This window comes from Rhinolophus sinicus, chromosome 1, assembly GCF_057876585.1.
Source record: "Rhinolophus sinicus isolate RSI-liver-muscle chromosome 1, RSI-T2T, whole genome shotgun sequence".
Lineage (NCBI taxonomy): Eukaryota > Metazoa > Chordata > Mammalia > Chiroptera > Rhinolophidae > Rhinolophus > Rhinolophus sinicus.
The window spans coordinates 135,171,411-135,184,037 of record NC_142501.1 but is presented as its reverse complement, the minus strand read 5'-3'; the positions used below and the strand labels follow the sequence as shown (position 1 = coordinate 135,184,037).

The window sequence follows — 12,627 nt, the reverse complement described above, 5'->3', positions numbered from 1 at the left end:
ACACTCTGGAAGCTCGCGCCTGGTTTCCCCTGGATTTTGCCCCAACTGCCTTTCCACTTTGCTGATTTTGCTTAGCATCCTTTTGTTGCATTTAATCATAGCTGTAAGTACAACTATACATTGTGTCCTGTGAGTCCTTCTAAAAGATCATTACGTGCAGGAATGGCCTTGGGGACCCCTGACACACATTCCAAATAATTTATGTAGATACTTCATCTTCAAAAAAGGAGGAGTACTAATCCCTGACACTTAAAAGTATGAGCTACACTTAGTGACTTCCTTCCAAAGAGTGAAATATAGAAAGCAGGGGAAACAGTAATTTTACCGTGGAGAAACCTGACAAACATTACACGTTAGCCAGGAGATCAAGTTTAACAGCATCAGTGACAAGTCAAGAGTATGCATTCTTGACATGATGTCATAAAAATGGCACGTTATCCTCTGTGTTCTTCCTCCAAAAACCCACAACCCCAGTCTAACCATGAAAAACCCAAACTGAACCAATACTCGTCAACACTATCAAGGTCATCAAAAACAAGGAAAATCTGAGAAACTAATACAGTTGAGTACCCAGGGCATTCTGCAGATACTACAGAAGGGTCATGCCTTACTAATGGGCTAATGGCTACTTTAAACCCTCCTTAACATAGCTTCAAAGAATCCAAAACAAGCCTCAAAGGATTCAGCTATGTGCGAATAACAAAATCCAGCTTTCAACAATGTGACATTTACAATGCCTAGCATCCATTAAAAATTATTAGATGTGTCAAAAAGCAGGAAAATGTGACCCATAAAATTAATAAATAGAGCAGATCTAGAAGTGACAGAGATGATGGAATTAGCATATGGGCTCTTAAAAAGCTATTAACAATAGGCACAAGAACTTAAAAAAAAAAACACACACAATGAGGAGAGAATAGATATAAAAATAGACTCAAAGAGAACTCTGAGTGATAAAATATACAATATCTAAAACAATAAATTCACTGGGTGGGACCCAACAGAAGATTAGATTCTGTGGAAGAAAAGATCAGTAAACTTGGAGAAATGTAAATAGTAACTCTCCAAAGTTGAGCACCCATGACAAAACAATGAAAACATGTACAAAGCTTCGGTGACCTTTGGCAGAATATCAAATGGTATAACATGTGAACTGGAATCTCAGAGGACTGAACAAAAAATACTATCTGAAGGAATAATGACCAAAAAATTTTTTTAATTGATGAAAACTATAAACCCACAAATCCAAAACCCTCATCAAACCTCAAGCAAGAATAAATATACATACAAAAAAAAAACACAGTAAACTTAGAGAAATTATGGCATACCATTATGGCCAAGGCACACCATAATCAAATTTCTGAAAACCAAGGACAAGAAAAAAAATCTTAAAAGCATTCAAAGGAAATGATACATTAGATACAGAGGAACAGAGGAACAAAGGAAAATGAACACAGATGTTTCATCTGAAACTATGCAAGACAGAAGTTGGAATGACATCATTGAAAAGCTTAAAGCATAAAACTGGTAACCTGTAATTCTATATCCAGTGAAAACATATTGTCAAAATACAAGCAAAAACTTTTCCAAGAAAGACAAAACCTAAAAGAATTTGTCACCTACAGATCTGCATACAAAAAAAAAAAAAAAAAAAAAACAAGGTTAAAGAAATTTCTTCAGGCAGAAAGAAAATCATGTAAGATGAAAACCGGAATCTAGACAAATGATGAAGAGTACCAGAAAAAGCACATCTGCAGGTAAAAAGAAGAATTTTTCTTATTTTGTTTTAAATTTTCTTTTAAGTTAAATTGACTGCTTATAGCAAAAGTAGTTAACAACGTACTGTAAGATTTATAACATATGTAGAAATAAAACATTTGACTACAAAAGCACAAAGGATGGAAAGGATAAACAGAAGTATAAGATTTCAGGTTCTTACATTACACATAAATTGTTATGCTATTATTTGAAAGTAAACTGTGGTAAATTGAAATTCATTGTGTGAACCCTAGAGCAACTAATTTAAAAAACAGAGAAGATGATAAGCCAATAGTAGAATAAAGTAGAATACTAAAAAAATACAATTAATCCAAAAAAAGGTAAGGAAGAAGGGAAAAAAGAAAATACAATAGATGGGACAAACAGGAAACAATAGCAAGACAGATTTAAACCCAATCATGTCACTGATTACATTAAATATAAATGGTCTAAACACTGTGTCAAAGCACCATGCCAGGTGGTAAAGGATAATCCTGTGACTAAAACAGATCTTTGTGCCCTTGGGAGGGTTAAGATCCAATGGTGGAGATGAAGGGTGTATGAGTGTGGGTGGGGATATGTCACCACATACCTATATGCAAATATAAAATTACAAATTGTGATTAAGGGCTGTGAAGGCAATAAAGGGGGAGATGGAGACAGAGAAAACCAGATGAGGCCCTGCTAAGAGAAGATGATCAGGGATGACCACTCTGAGGGAAGAATATCGCATCTGAAATCTGTTGATCTTCTGAATAATGAATCTTTATGCTTAACCTCAAAGGAAAATGTATTAAAATCGGAGTAACTCTGGCTGACCACGTTTAGAGGATCAGGGTCCTACGAACTTGGTTCTTCCACTTGTCTGAGAAGATTTGCAAAGAACCCCTGAGATACCCACGGGGCTCCAAGAAATACTGAAGGTCATAATTGAATGCTGTAGAAGAGTTCTGAGCAGGAACAAGGTCAAACAGATCACTTGATTAATTAGGTGGAGAATGGACTTGAGAGCACAGCAGAACTCAACGGGCTATTTAAATTGCTATGGTGAGAGATAATGACTAAACAAATAAATAGTATATATTTAGAATAATTCAAGAAAAGGCACTAAGGATGGAAATAAGACGACAGATTCCAGTTTTTCCTAAGAGATACTTTTTGACGTATTTGGTGATGGATAGGATAGGGTAAAAAAGGTAAAACGGAAGTAATGAAAAATGACCCCTGGGCCTAAGTGACTATGTGGTTGGTGGTACTAAATGTGGAGTAAGTCAGGAGTAGGTCATATCAAAAAGAGTTCTGGCTATACAGACCTAAAGTACAAAATGGATGTCAGGATCAGAGTTAAGAGGAGAACATACAGGTAACCAAACCCCCAAGTTCTCTAGTTATCTTCTCCATTGATCGGGGGGGAAAAACTGAATTAGTTATTTTTTAAGTACTTGCCACCCAACAATAACCACAAATTAATGGACTCAGCTGAACTGAAGAAAAAAAAACAACAGCAACAAAAGGAGACAATAATTCAAATACAGCACTATGAAAGGGCAAACAAAATAAACAAGTGAGTAATGAGGGGAAGCTGCTCCTGAAACACTTGGACCAGAATTCCATCCAGATTTCTGGATAGAAAAGTTTCAGGTCATGTCCAAATTAACTGCTTATTTTTGAAGTATAAATCAAGTTTATGAATTAATGGTTATAGCTATAAAAGCATTGCTAATAAAGGTAAGTTTTATATAAATGTCACAGATTGGACAAATCAATGCACCAATATATTCACAAATTAGTAACATAAAACAAGTAAAGAAGCGTTTTAACTAAGCTCTGTATTTTGGGAGTGGTTACCTATGCAGCAATTGTATTATTTGCGTATACCTTAAGGTACAATTACTGTTACCTTCCTGACAGAGGGTGTTTATTAATAGCCCAATTGTTCCTAGCTTTTGGTTTAAGTTATTTTTATATATTCCACACATAAAAACCAAAAAAAAAAAAAAAAAAATTGCTTCCTCTGCTTAAAATGAAGCAGTCCAGACCCTGTAATCATACTTACTTCTTTGCCCTAACAAACCATACCAATTTGCTATCATTTGGCCCAGTGCTGAGATATTATTATTTCTTGAATGAGAAAAAGAATCTGCTGTTTCTAATATATTTAAAATTGATTCTTGAGATCCTAAGAGTTCTAGACATCAGAAATTATTTTCAATGTGTGAAATAATTTTTGAAAATACTGTTAATAAAAATCCAGATTAAAATTTTTCTATTCAAAAGGCTACTGTTACTAGATTTGTATTTTTATAATACACACAGTGTATATTCACTCCTGGAAAAGAGATCGTTAATACTAAGGTACTTTCATTGTTAATACACATTATACAGATGTATTGAAAAGAAAGGGGTGTATGCATTACAATTGATCAATCCTACTAGAACAGAATAGGTCAAACTCTATGAACCATGAACAGAGAGAATATAAAATGTGTTGCCCAAAGCAGGACTTTTTTGAGCATGAAAATGGGCACTATTAACAACATGCCAGAACAGAGATATAAACTGTCAACTGTCCAAGGTCTCTGGAGACCTATGGCCAGCTTAACTATGAGGCACCCACCACAAAGTAAAGACTCACTATTTCCTGCCAACACTTGCCTTTCTGAATTTTTCCTACATTGTCAGGAGCATAGTAAGTTTTCAATCAACCAGAGGTTTTTATTGTTAGAGCCACCTCTGATATCACTCTTAAAACACTTTTTAAACAAAGGGGTAAGTGAGCAAGGTTGAAATGAAGTACAAGAGGAAGAGTCTAAATCAGAAAAGGAAAGGAAGACTCAAACTGCAGAGGCTACTAAATGTAAAGACAAAAAAATTACACTGAGGAAGGAGAGTACCAGTAAGTAGTGTTAGGAAGAAAAGATAAAAAGATTGCCCAGTAGAATTAAATGGGCCAGCCCAAAACACAGAAAAATGTTTATGCATAGTTAAGTGTACTATATTAAGAGTTATTTAGAAGAACCTACCTTCATAATCTTAATATTCTTTAAAGCCCCATTCTAAACCCAGTAAATAAGAACCCACTTTTTTTTTCTTTTATAAGGTCCCCTAGGTCATTCTTAGGCACATTAAAGTTTAAGAAGAGCTACTTCAAATTACACTAATATGAAAATATCTTGCTTATGTAATTTTAAACACACATCTATACTTACTTAAAAATAGAGACTGGGAAACTTTAGAAGCCTAAAAAATAAAAGAGAAATTTTCTGTATTCCTTATAAGGACTTTTTAGAGTTTTTTAGTTTCCCCGTCATGTAGACTAGAAATATATCCCAGTTTATGCTTCTTCTTGAGAACAGTATAAGATATCATCAGATAGCTTACCCAATCTTAAACAAATCACTATTTAGGGGGGAAAAAATTATCAAAAATTTAAGTAAAAGAGGCATTTAAAATTCAGATCAGGTGACAAAAATTTACATCTGTAATATTTAGGGTTATTCTGGATTATTGTTTATCTTTAACAGTTTAAATGAAAAACACTCAATGATGGAATGTCTGCGTTGCTGATACAGAATTTAGAAAAATGGAATTCTAAAGGATAAACAGACTGCTCCTCATCTTAATTGCTGTCTTTGTACAAAGAATCACCTGCGATTGTCTAGGATACCTTTATAGCTCATTTATTCTTTTAAACAAAATATGGACTAGGCTTCATAAATTGGCTGGTTAGGGTGACAGAGATGGGTGGAAGGTACAGGTGTAGCTAGAGGATGAGTTCCATTGCGGAAAGGTCCACAAACAGAATGACTCATACAAGCAACCATTCCAGAACTCCACATCAGGATACTAAGGGCATACAGAAAATGTGGTAAGCCAACAATTTTTATCTTTAAAGAATAAATCATCTGGCCTTCCACAGTTACAGAATCACAGATTTTTTTTAACTGGAGAGACATTAATAATCCCTTAAGTTTTAGATAAGACAATTGAAGACCAGGGAGGGTAACTGTTACAGTGGGATTTCAAGTTAAATCAATACATATTTATTGAGCACCTAACTCTGGATAAAACATTATTCCAAGAGTTATAGAAAACACAAATAAGTGTAATATTGGACCCTTCTTCAAAGCTTCCATTCTCTATTTCCCAGGTAAGTTACCTGCATGTAGCTCTCTCACGTCAGCAATATTCTTTTCCATATTCTAGCTCAGGGGTTAGAACATTTTGGCCTGCAGGCCAAACCTGGTTCATTGCCTGTTTTTGTAAATAGAGTTGTACTGGAACATGGCCACACATTCATTCACGTTATCATCTAGGCTCATTTGGCTCTATGAGGCAGAGCTGAGTAGTTGTGACAGAGACTTGTGGGTGGCAAAGCCTAAAGTATTTCCTACCTGGCCCTCTACAGAAAAAGTTAGCATTGCTAGCCTCTGTTCTAGATCAACGTTTGCTCGACTTGAGGTTTGTTTGTTTTACTTTTTTCATTTGAAACTAATGGAAGGCTGTTTTGCCAGGGGGACCAATGCCACGGAGCAATGTGCTAGATGGTTCTGAAGGAACAGTCAGTGCACTAAATATGGTAACTGACTGCAGCTCTCAGTAACAAGTAAAAACTTAACTCTGGCACATAAAGGACAAGAACCAAAGCACAGAGAACTCTTAACATCCAACAAACACTTACTAACTGCTTACTAAGTGCCTGCCATTGGGCTAAGCTCGGAGGATACCCACATAAATAAGACCAATTCAGTTCACAAAGAACGCACTATCTGGTGAAAGAAACAAGACATTTATATTAAATAGAATAATAGAAGCTAGTGGACAATGAGTTAGAGTCCTGACACGGAGAATAATTAACTGAGGTTGGGGCTGAGAGAAACTATTCAACCCCAAGGACAGTCACACAAAGACTTCCATTCCCCCTGCAGAGTTCCAGTTTCAGGAAGTCACCAGGATTGGAAGCTGGTAACTATCTATAGTTGCTTCACCCCAAAGGCCCCTGCTTGCGTGTGGGTGGAGTTAACCCTTGGATTGCATGTTGCTTCCTGAATTTCTTTTATAGCACACTATATTTTTGTTTAACCTTTTGAGTATATTCCTTTACATTTTTAACTTACATTTAGTTTTAGTCATCTTAACATATTTTACTTTTTTAACCTCACCTCTATTATTTTCTTTAACATATTCTGATATAGATATTATTTTTATCATCTTATTCATCTTTTTTACACCTTTACTATTTCAGCATGTTTTGCCTAATAATTATTTATGTATTTTTCTTACCCTCCTTTGTTTCAACTATTTTATCTTAGATACAATACCCCCGTTGTTTTGCTTCTTTAGTGAGAATAAGCAGGGATGATCATCGAAAAACTCAGCCACCAGGAAGGTCTGGTAACTGAACAATTAGCACAAGCTCAGCCTCTGGGTGGAGGTGGGTACTAGGGATCCTGGGGTGCCTAGGACGCACCCTTTAGTTGATGAAACCTGCAGTGGTTCCAGAGGGTCCCGGGGTAGGGGCAGGAGGAATGAAGTAGCAGAAGCAGTGGGGAGAGGAAATGGAAAGATAACTAAATAGCAACTGACACTGAAATATTTTAACAACCAGTATCACCATACTGGATAAATATCAGTTCTGTGATTGTGAAACAGCAGAGTAAGTGGAATAGAGAAGAAGCTATTCTATGCCCCTTAAGAAGAGAGATGGATGTATCTTTTATTTCATTTAAGTTTCTTTAAATTCCATTTTAAAAGCCAAAGAAGTAAAGATCCTGACCCTACCTCTAGCCATACTTACCTGCCCCAATTTTTAAAACTATATATCCATGTAACTCGAGGACACAGTCTAAAATGCTCCCTCTTAAGAAGTTTTAGCTAACTTTAAAAACAGCCAAGAGAAACTACTGACATAACAATGTGGCAGTAACTTCTAAATCACACAATTACTTGACACTAGTTATTTGGAAGAGCACATACTGTGGACAAAGAAGGAAGCACACGAAAAGGTGAAGCAACTCAAGCTCCCATGAGCTCTCACATACCTATAAATCACATGCTAAAATATTTTGGAATTACACACCGTAAAAGACCTGGATCCAAATTCCCAGAATATTTTTTTAAGATGGAATGCTCCAAGGATAAATTCTAAATAAATCTGATTCATCTACCTCCAAGACAAAAATCCAAACATTTTTGCAAATAGCCATCAAATATTGAACTATGGGTCAATTTTGCTCCCATTTTTGGTAATCTTGAAAACAATGCTACAAAGAAGGTATCACTCAAAGTTGATAGGTGAGACTAACTGACCTAGAGAGATTAAGTAGCCTAGTTAAGGTCGCACAGTCATTGGTAGAGCTCTGCTCACTGCCTCTCTCCCGTCATGCTGGTAGGTCTTCCCAATATCTCTCCTCTATCATGACAATTCTCAGATTCAGAGATGGAATGAATGTAACAACCCTATAAGGCTTCCCCTGCATCCTCCAATGATTACAACCTGAAAAGTACTCCAAAGGTCCTTTTTTTCTCAAGATTTTTATTAAAAATATAGCTAACATACAATATTGTATTAGTTTCAGGGTATACCTTAGTCATTCAACATTTATATACCTAAAGAAGTGATCACCTTGACAAGTCCACCAACCATCTGACATAGTACCACGCTATCAGAGTATTATTGACTATATTCCCTATACTGTTCATTACATCCCCATGACTTGTTTTATACCTGGAAATTTGGACTTTATTCCTCTTTACCTTTTCTCCCCTTTTTAAATTTTCCAATTACAGTTGACATTCAATATTATTTTATATTAATTTCAGGTGTACAGCTTAGTGGTTAGACATTTATATAATTTAAGAAATGATCCCCCTAACTAGTCTAGTACCCACCTGGCACTATACATAGTTATTTCCATTTCACTGACTATATTCCCTATGCTTTACTCTACATCCCCATGACTATTTATTTGGTAACTACCAATTAGTACTTGTTAATCCCTTCACCTTTTGCACCCTGCCTCCCACCCCCTCCTACCTATCACCCCAACATATCTACTACTCATCTGACACCATACATAGTTATTACAATATTATTGAGTATATTCCTTATGCTGTACCCTACATCCCCATAAATACTTTTTAACAACCAATTTGTACTTCTTAATCCTTTTCCCTTTCTTCACCCACACCCCAATGCCCCTCCCATCTGGCAACCATCAAAATGTCCTCTGTGTCTATGAGTTTGTTTCTGTTTGTTTGTTTCATTCTTTAGATTCCATACATAAGCGAAATCACATTGCATCTATCTTTCTCTGTCTGAATACTTCACTCAGCATAATACCCTCCAGGTCCATCTATGATGTCATAGATGGCAAGAACCCACTCCACTCCACGGCCTAGCAATATTCCATTATATGAATGTACCACCTCCTCTTTATCCATTCTTCTATCAGACACCCAGGTTGCCTCCACATCTTGGCCACTTTAAACAGTGCTGCAGTGAACAGGTCCCCTTAAAGTAGAGTTTTAGGTTTCTTCAGATAAATACCCAGAAGTGGGATTACTGGATCCTTCTTTATCCCTTGTTGTAACCCTTTTTTTAAAGTCTATTTTGTCTGGTATAAGTATTGCTACTTCAGCCTTTTCTGTGTTCCGTTTCCATTTTAATGAAATATTTTTTCCCATCCCTTTACTTTCCGTCTGTGTCTTTCAATCTAAAGTGAGTCCGTACGCAGCATTTTCTTATCCATTCAGCCTTCCTATGCCTTTTGATTGGAGCACTTTATCCATTTACACTGAAAGTAATTGTTGATAGATATGTAGCTATTGCCATTCATTTTATTATTCATAATTTTTATATTCCTTTTTACTTTTCTACCCTAAAGAAGTCCCTCTGACATTCTTTGTAACAGTGGTTTGGTGGTGATGAACTCCATTAGCTTTTTCTTGTCTGGGAAGCTCTTTATCTGTCCAATTTTACATGATATCCTTGCTAGGTAGAATACCCTTGTTTGTAGGTACTTGCATTTCATCACATTGAATATTTTGTGCCAAACCCTTCTGGCCTGCAAAGTTTCTGTTGAGAAATCAGCTCACAATCTTATGGGAGCTCCCTCAGAAGTTACTAGTTGCCTTTCTCTTTCTGCTTTTAGGATTCTCTCTTTGTCTTTAACTTTTGTCATTCTAATTATGATGTGTCTTGGTGTGGGCCTCTTTGATTTCATCTTGTTTGGGACTCTCTGCACTTCTGGGCTTGTATGTCTACTTCCTTCAACCAGGTTAGGAAAGTTTTCAGTCATTATTTCTTCAAATAGGTTCTCAATCCCTTGCTTTGTCTCTTCTGATGTGAATGTTGTTATACTTGATCTGATTGGGTATTTTTTAATACCTTGTCTTCCAAATCGTTGATTTGATCCTCTGCATTATCAAATTTGCCAGTGATTCCTTCTAGAGCATGCTTCATTTCAGTTATTGCATTCTTCACTTCTGACTGGTTCTTTTTTATGGTTTCCATGTCCTCTTTTATGCTTGCTATGTCTGTGTTAAACTTCTCACTAAGTTCCTTGAGCATCCTTATAACCAGTGTTTTCAAATCTAACTTTGGTAGGTTGCTTGCCTCCATTTTGTTTAGTTCTTTTTCTGGAGTTTTCTCTTGTTCTTTTATTTGGGATGTATTTCTTTGTTTCCTAATTTTGGCTGCCTCCCTGTGTTTGTTTCTATGTATTAGGTACATCTGCTATGTCTCCCAGCCTTGTCCGGGTGGCTTTATGTAGTAAGTGTCCTGTGGGGCACTCAGACAGTCTCCCTGGTCAACAGCTCCAGTTCCTTGTGTGAATTGTATGTGCTCTCCTTTTATAATGAGCCTTGATTATTACTGGCATGTCAGTGGGTGGGATTAGCCCTCACGTTGATTGGCTGTGAAGTTTGGTCCACAGCTTACGGGCTCCTGTGTGGGGGCCTTACCCCAGTGAGTGGGATTCACCCCAACAGGCTCTGATGCCTGTTGAGACTGCCCTTTGGGTGTGCTGCTTGTGGCACAAATTGGGCAGTGCTCTGCTGTGTTGTGAAGCCAAACTCCAAGTATGTTGTTTCTGGGCCTCTTGGGAGGGATGCTGGTGCAGGCCCACGTCACCCACTGCCTGTGACTGGTGAGGGAGCTACCAGGGACCTGGTAGGAGCCACAAAGTGACCCATGGTTGTTCACTTCCGGTGCTAAAGTTGGATGCATGGGGGAGAGGCTACGCTGTGAACTAAGGACAGCTGCCACCAGTACCGGGCCTGGGGTAGCTCTGCAAAAAGCCAGGACATCCCAAAGCCACTTGCCTGCTCCCTTAAGGTCCAGCCACTGATAAAGCCTGGTACAGTCAGTAGTTGGGTGTGGCAGAGTCACTAGAGTAGGAACAATTATGGTCACTAAGTTAATGTAGACTCTGGTTTGGTGCCAGTGCTGAGCCTAGAATTACTCAACGAAAGTCTCAGAGCACACTGGGGCCAGTCGCAGCCCAGCTGGGGCCCATGGACTCTGACAGTTTTTCAAGAAAGAGCACAATGTGGATGGGCCTGGCTGCTCACTGAGAAAGTGCTTCTAGCATTGGCATAGTTGGGCAGGGTGGGGTCCCAGTGAGTCTGTAGGGCAGAGCACTGAAGCTCACTAGACCAATCACATTCAGATTTAGCCTGTGGGGACGGCTCAACATTCGAAAAATGGTACCCGCCTGCGACTACACAAGAGTCAGACCCCATACAGGGAAAAATGTCGATTGTTCTCTAGTCCTCGCTTCGAAGCCACACACCTCATTCTCTCCCCATATGTCTTCGATGCCCCCCGAGTCACTGTCCCTCCAACAGAGCCCAGGGTGAGTACCTGAGAATGAGAGTCTGTGTGCAGGCCATTTAAGAGGACATCTGGGTTTCCTGCAGCCTTCGGTCCCACCCAGCTGGTCAGAATCCTCACTGTTTTTCACAGCCTGATGTCGTGGGAGTGCCTCTTCCCAGCACCAGTACTCCGGGCTGGGGAGACTGGTGTGGGGGGCCGAGGTCCCTCGCTCCTCCGAGGGGAACCTCTGCGTCTGAGATACCCCTCCTGAGTCTCATCCACCACACAGAAGTTTGGCGCCAACCCGTTCCACATCTCTACCCCTCCTACCAGTCTCGACATGGCTTCTTGTTTATATCCTTAGTTACAAAACTACTGTTCAGCCAGACTTTAGATGGTTCTCCAGGTTGAAAGTTCTATAATTTAGCTGTAATTTTAATGTGTTCATGGAAGGAAGCATGAACAGTCTATATCTACTCTGCCATCTTGGATCTTTCAAAAGGCCCTCTTAAGTAAGGGAACCTACTTGATTTCATGACACTGTTAAGCCCAATGCTTCCAAATCCCATTTGCATAAGCAAGAAAAATTCTTAAACTTCTCCACACAGAGTGAGGTACAAGGTATCACTTGGGTCACGCCAGAAACTCCGTAACAAACTGATTATTATTTGGAGCTCAGATTTCTCCTGGATATTGCCTTGCCCAAAAACCTTTTTATCACATTTCAATTCCAAATGATTCTTCGCCTTCAGTTTATTGTCACTACAAGCATTTGGAGTGTCAGAAGAAAGCCTCATCTCAGTGCTCTCCCAGGACCTTTTCTCAACTCTTTATTAACAATCCAGTCTTTGATGAAAACTTAAATCACTCTTTACCCATCTCATTCCCTTGTAAAAGGTAACTGGCTTGCCATGCTATCCCTATACCTACTGTATAACAAACGTATCAAACAAAAATGAGCTATTCTGGAGATGTGAAATCTAACCACTGAGGGCAACGGATCTACAAAGACAAAACTGAAAAGATCACTTAAGAAAATCTAATTAGTAACT

The 12,627-nt window shown here is 38.2% G+C and overlaps 1 protein-coding gene across 12 annotated transcripts in view; it reads right to left on the bottom strand.

Annotated features, from left to right (window-relative positions):
• Window positions 1-12,627, bottom strand: part of FRYL (FRY like transcription coactivator) — a 241,156-nt gene that overhangs the window by 164,171 nt on the left and 64,358 nt on the right. The window lies entirely within an intron of this gene.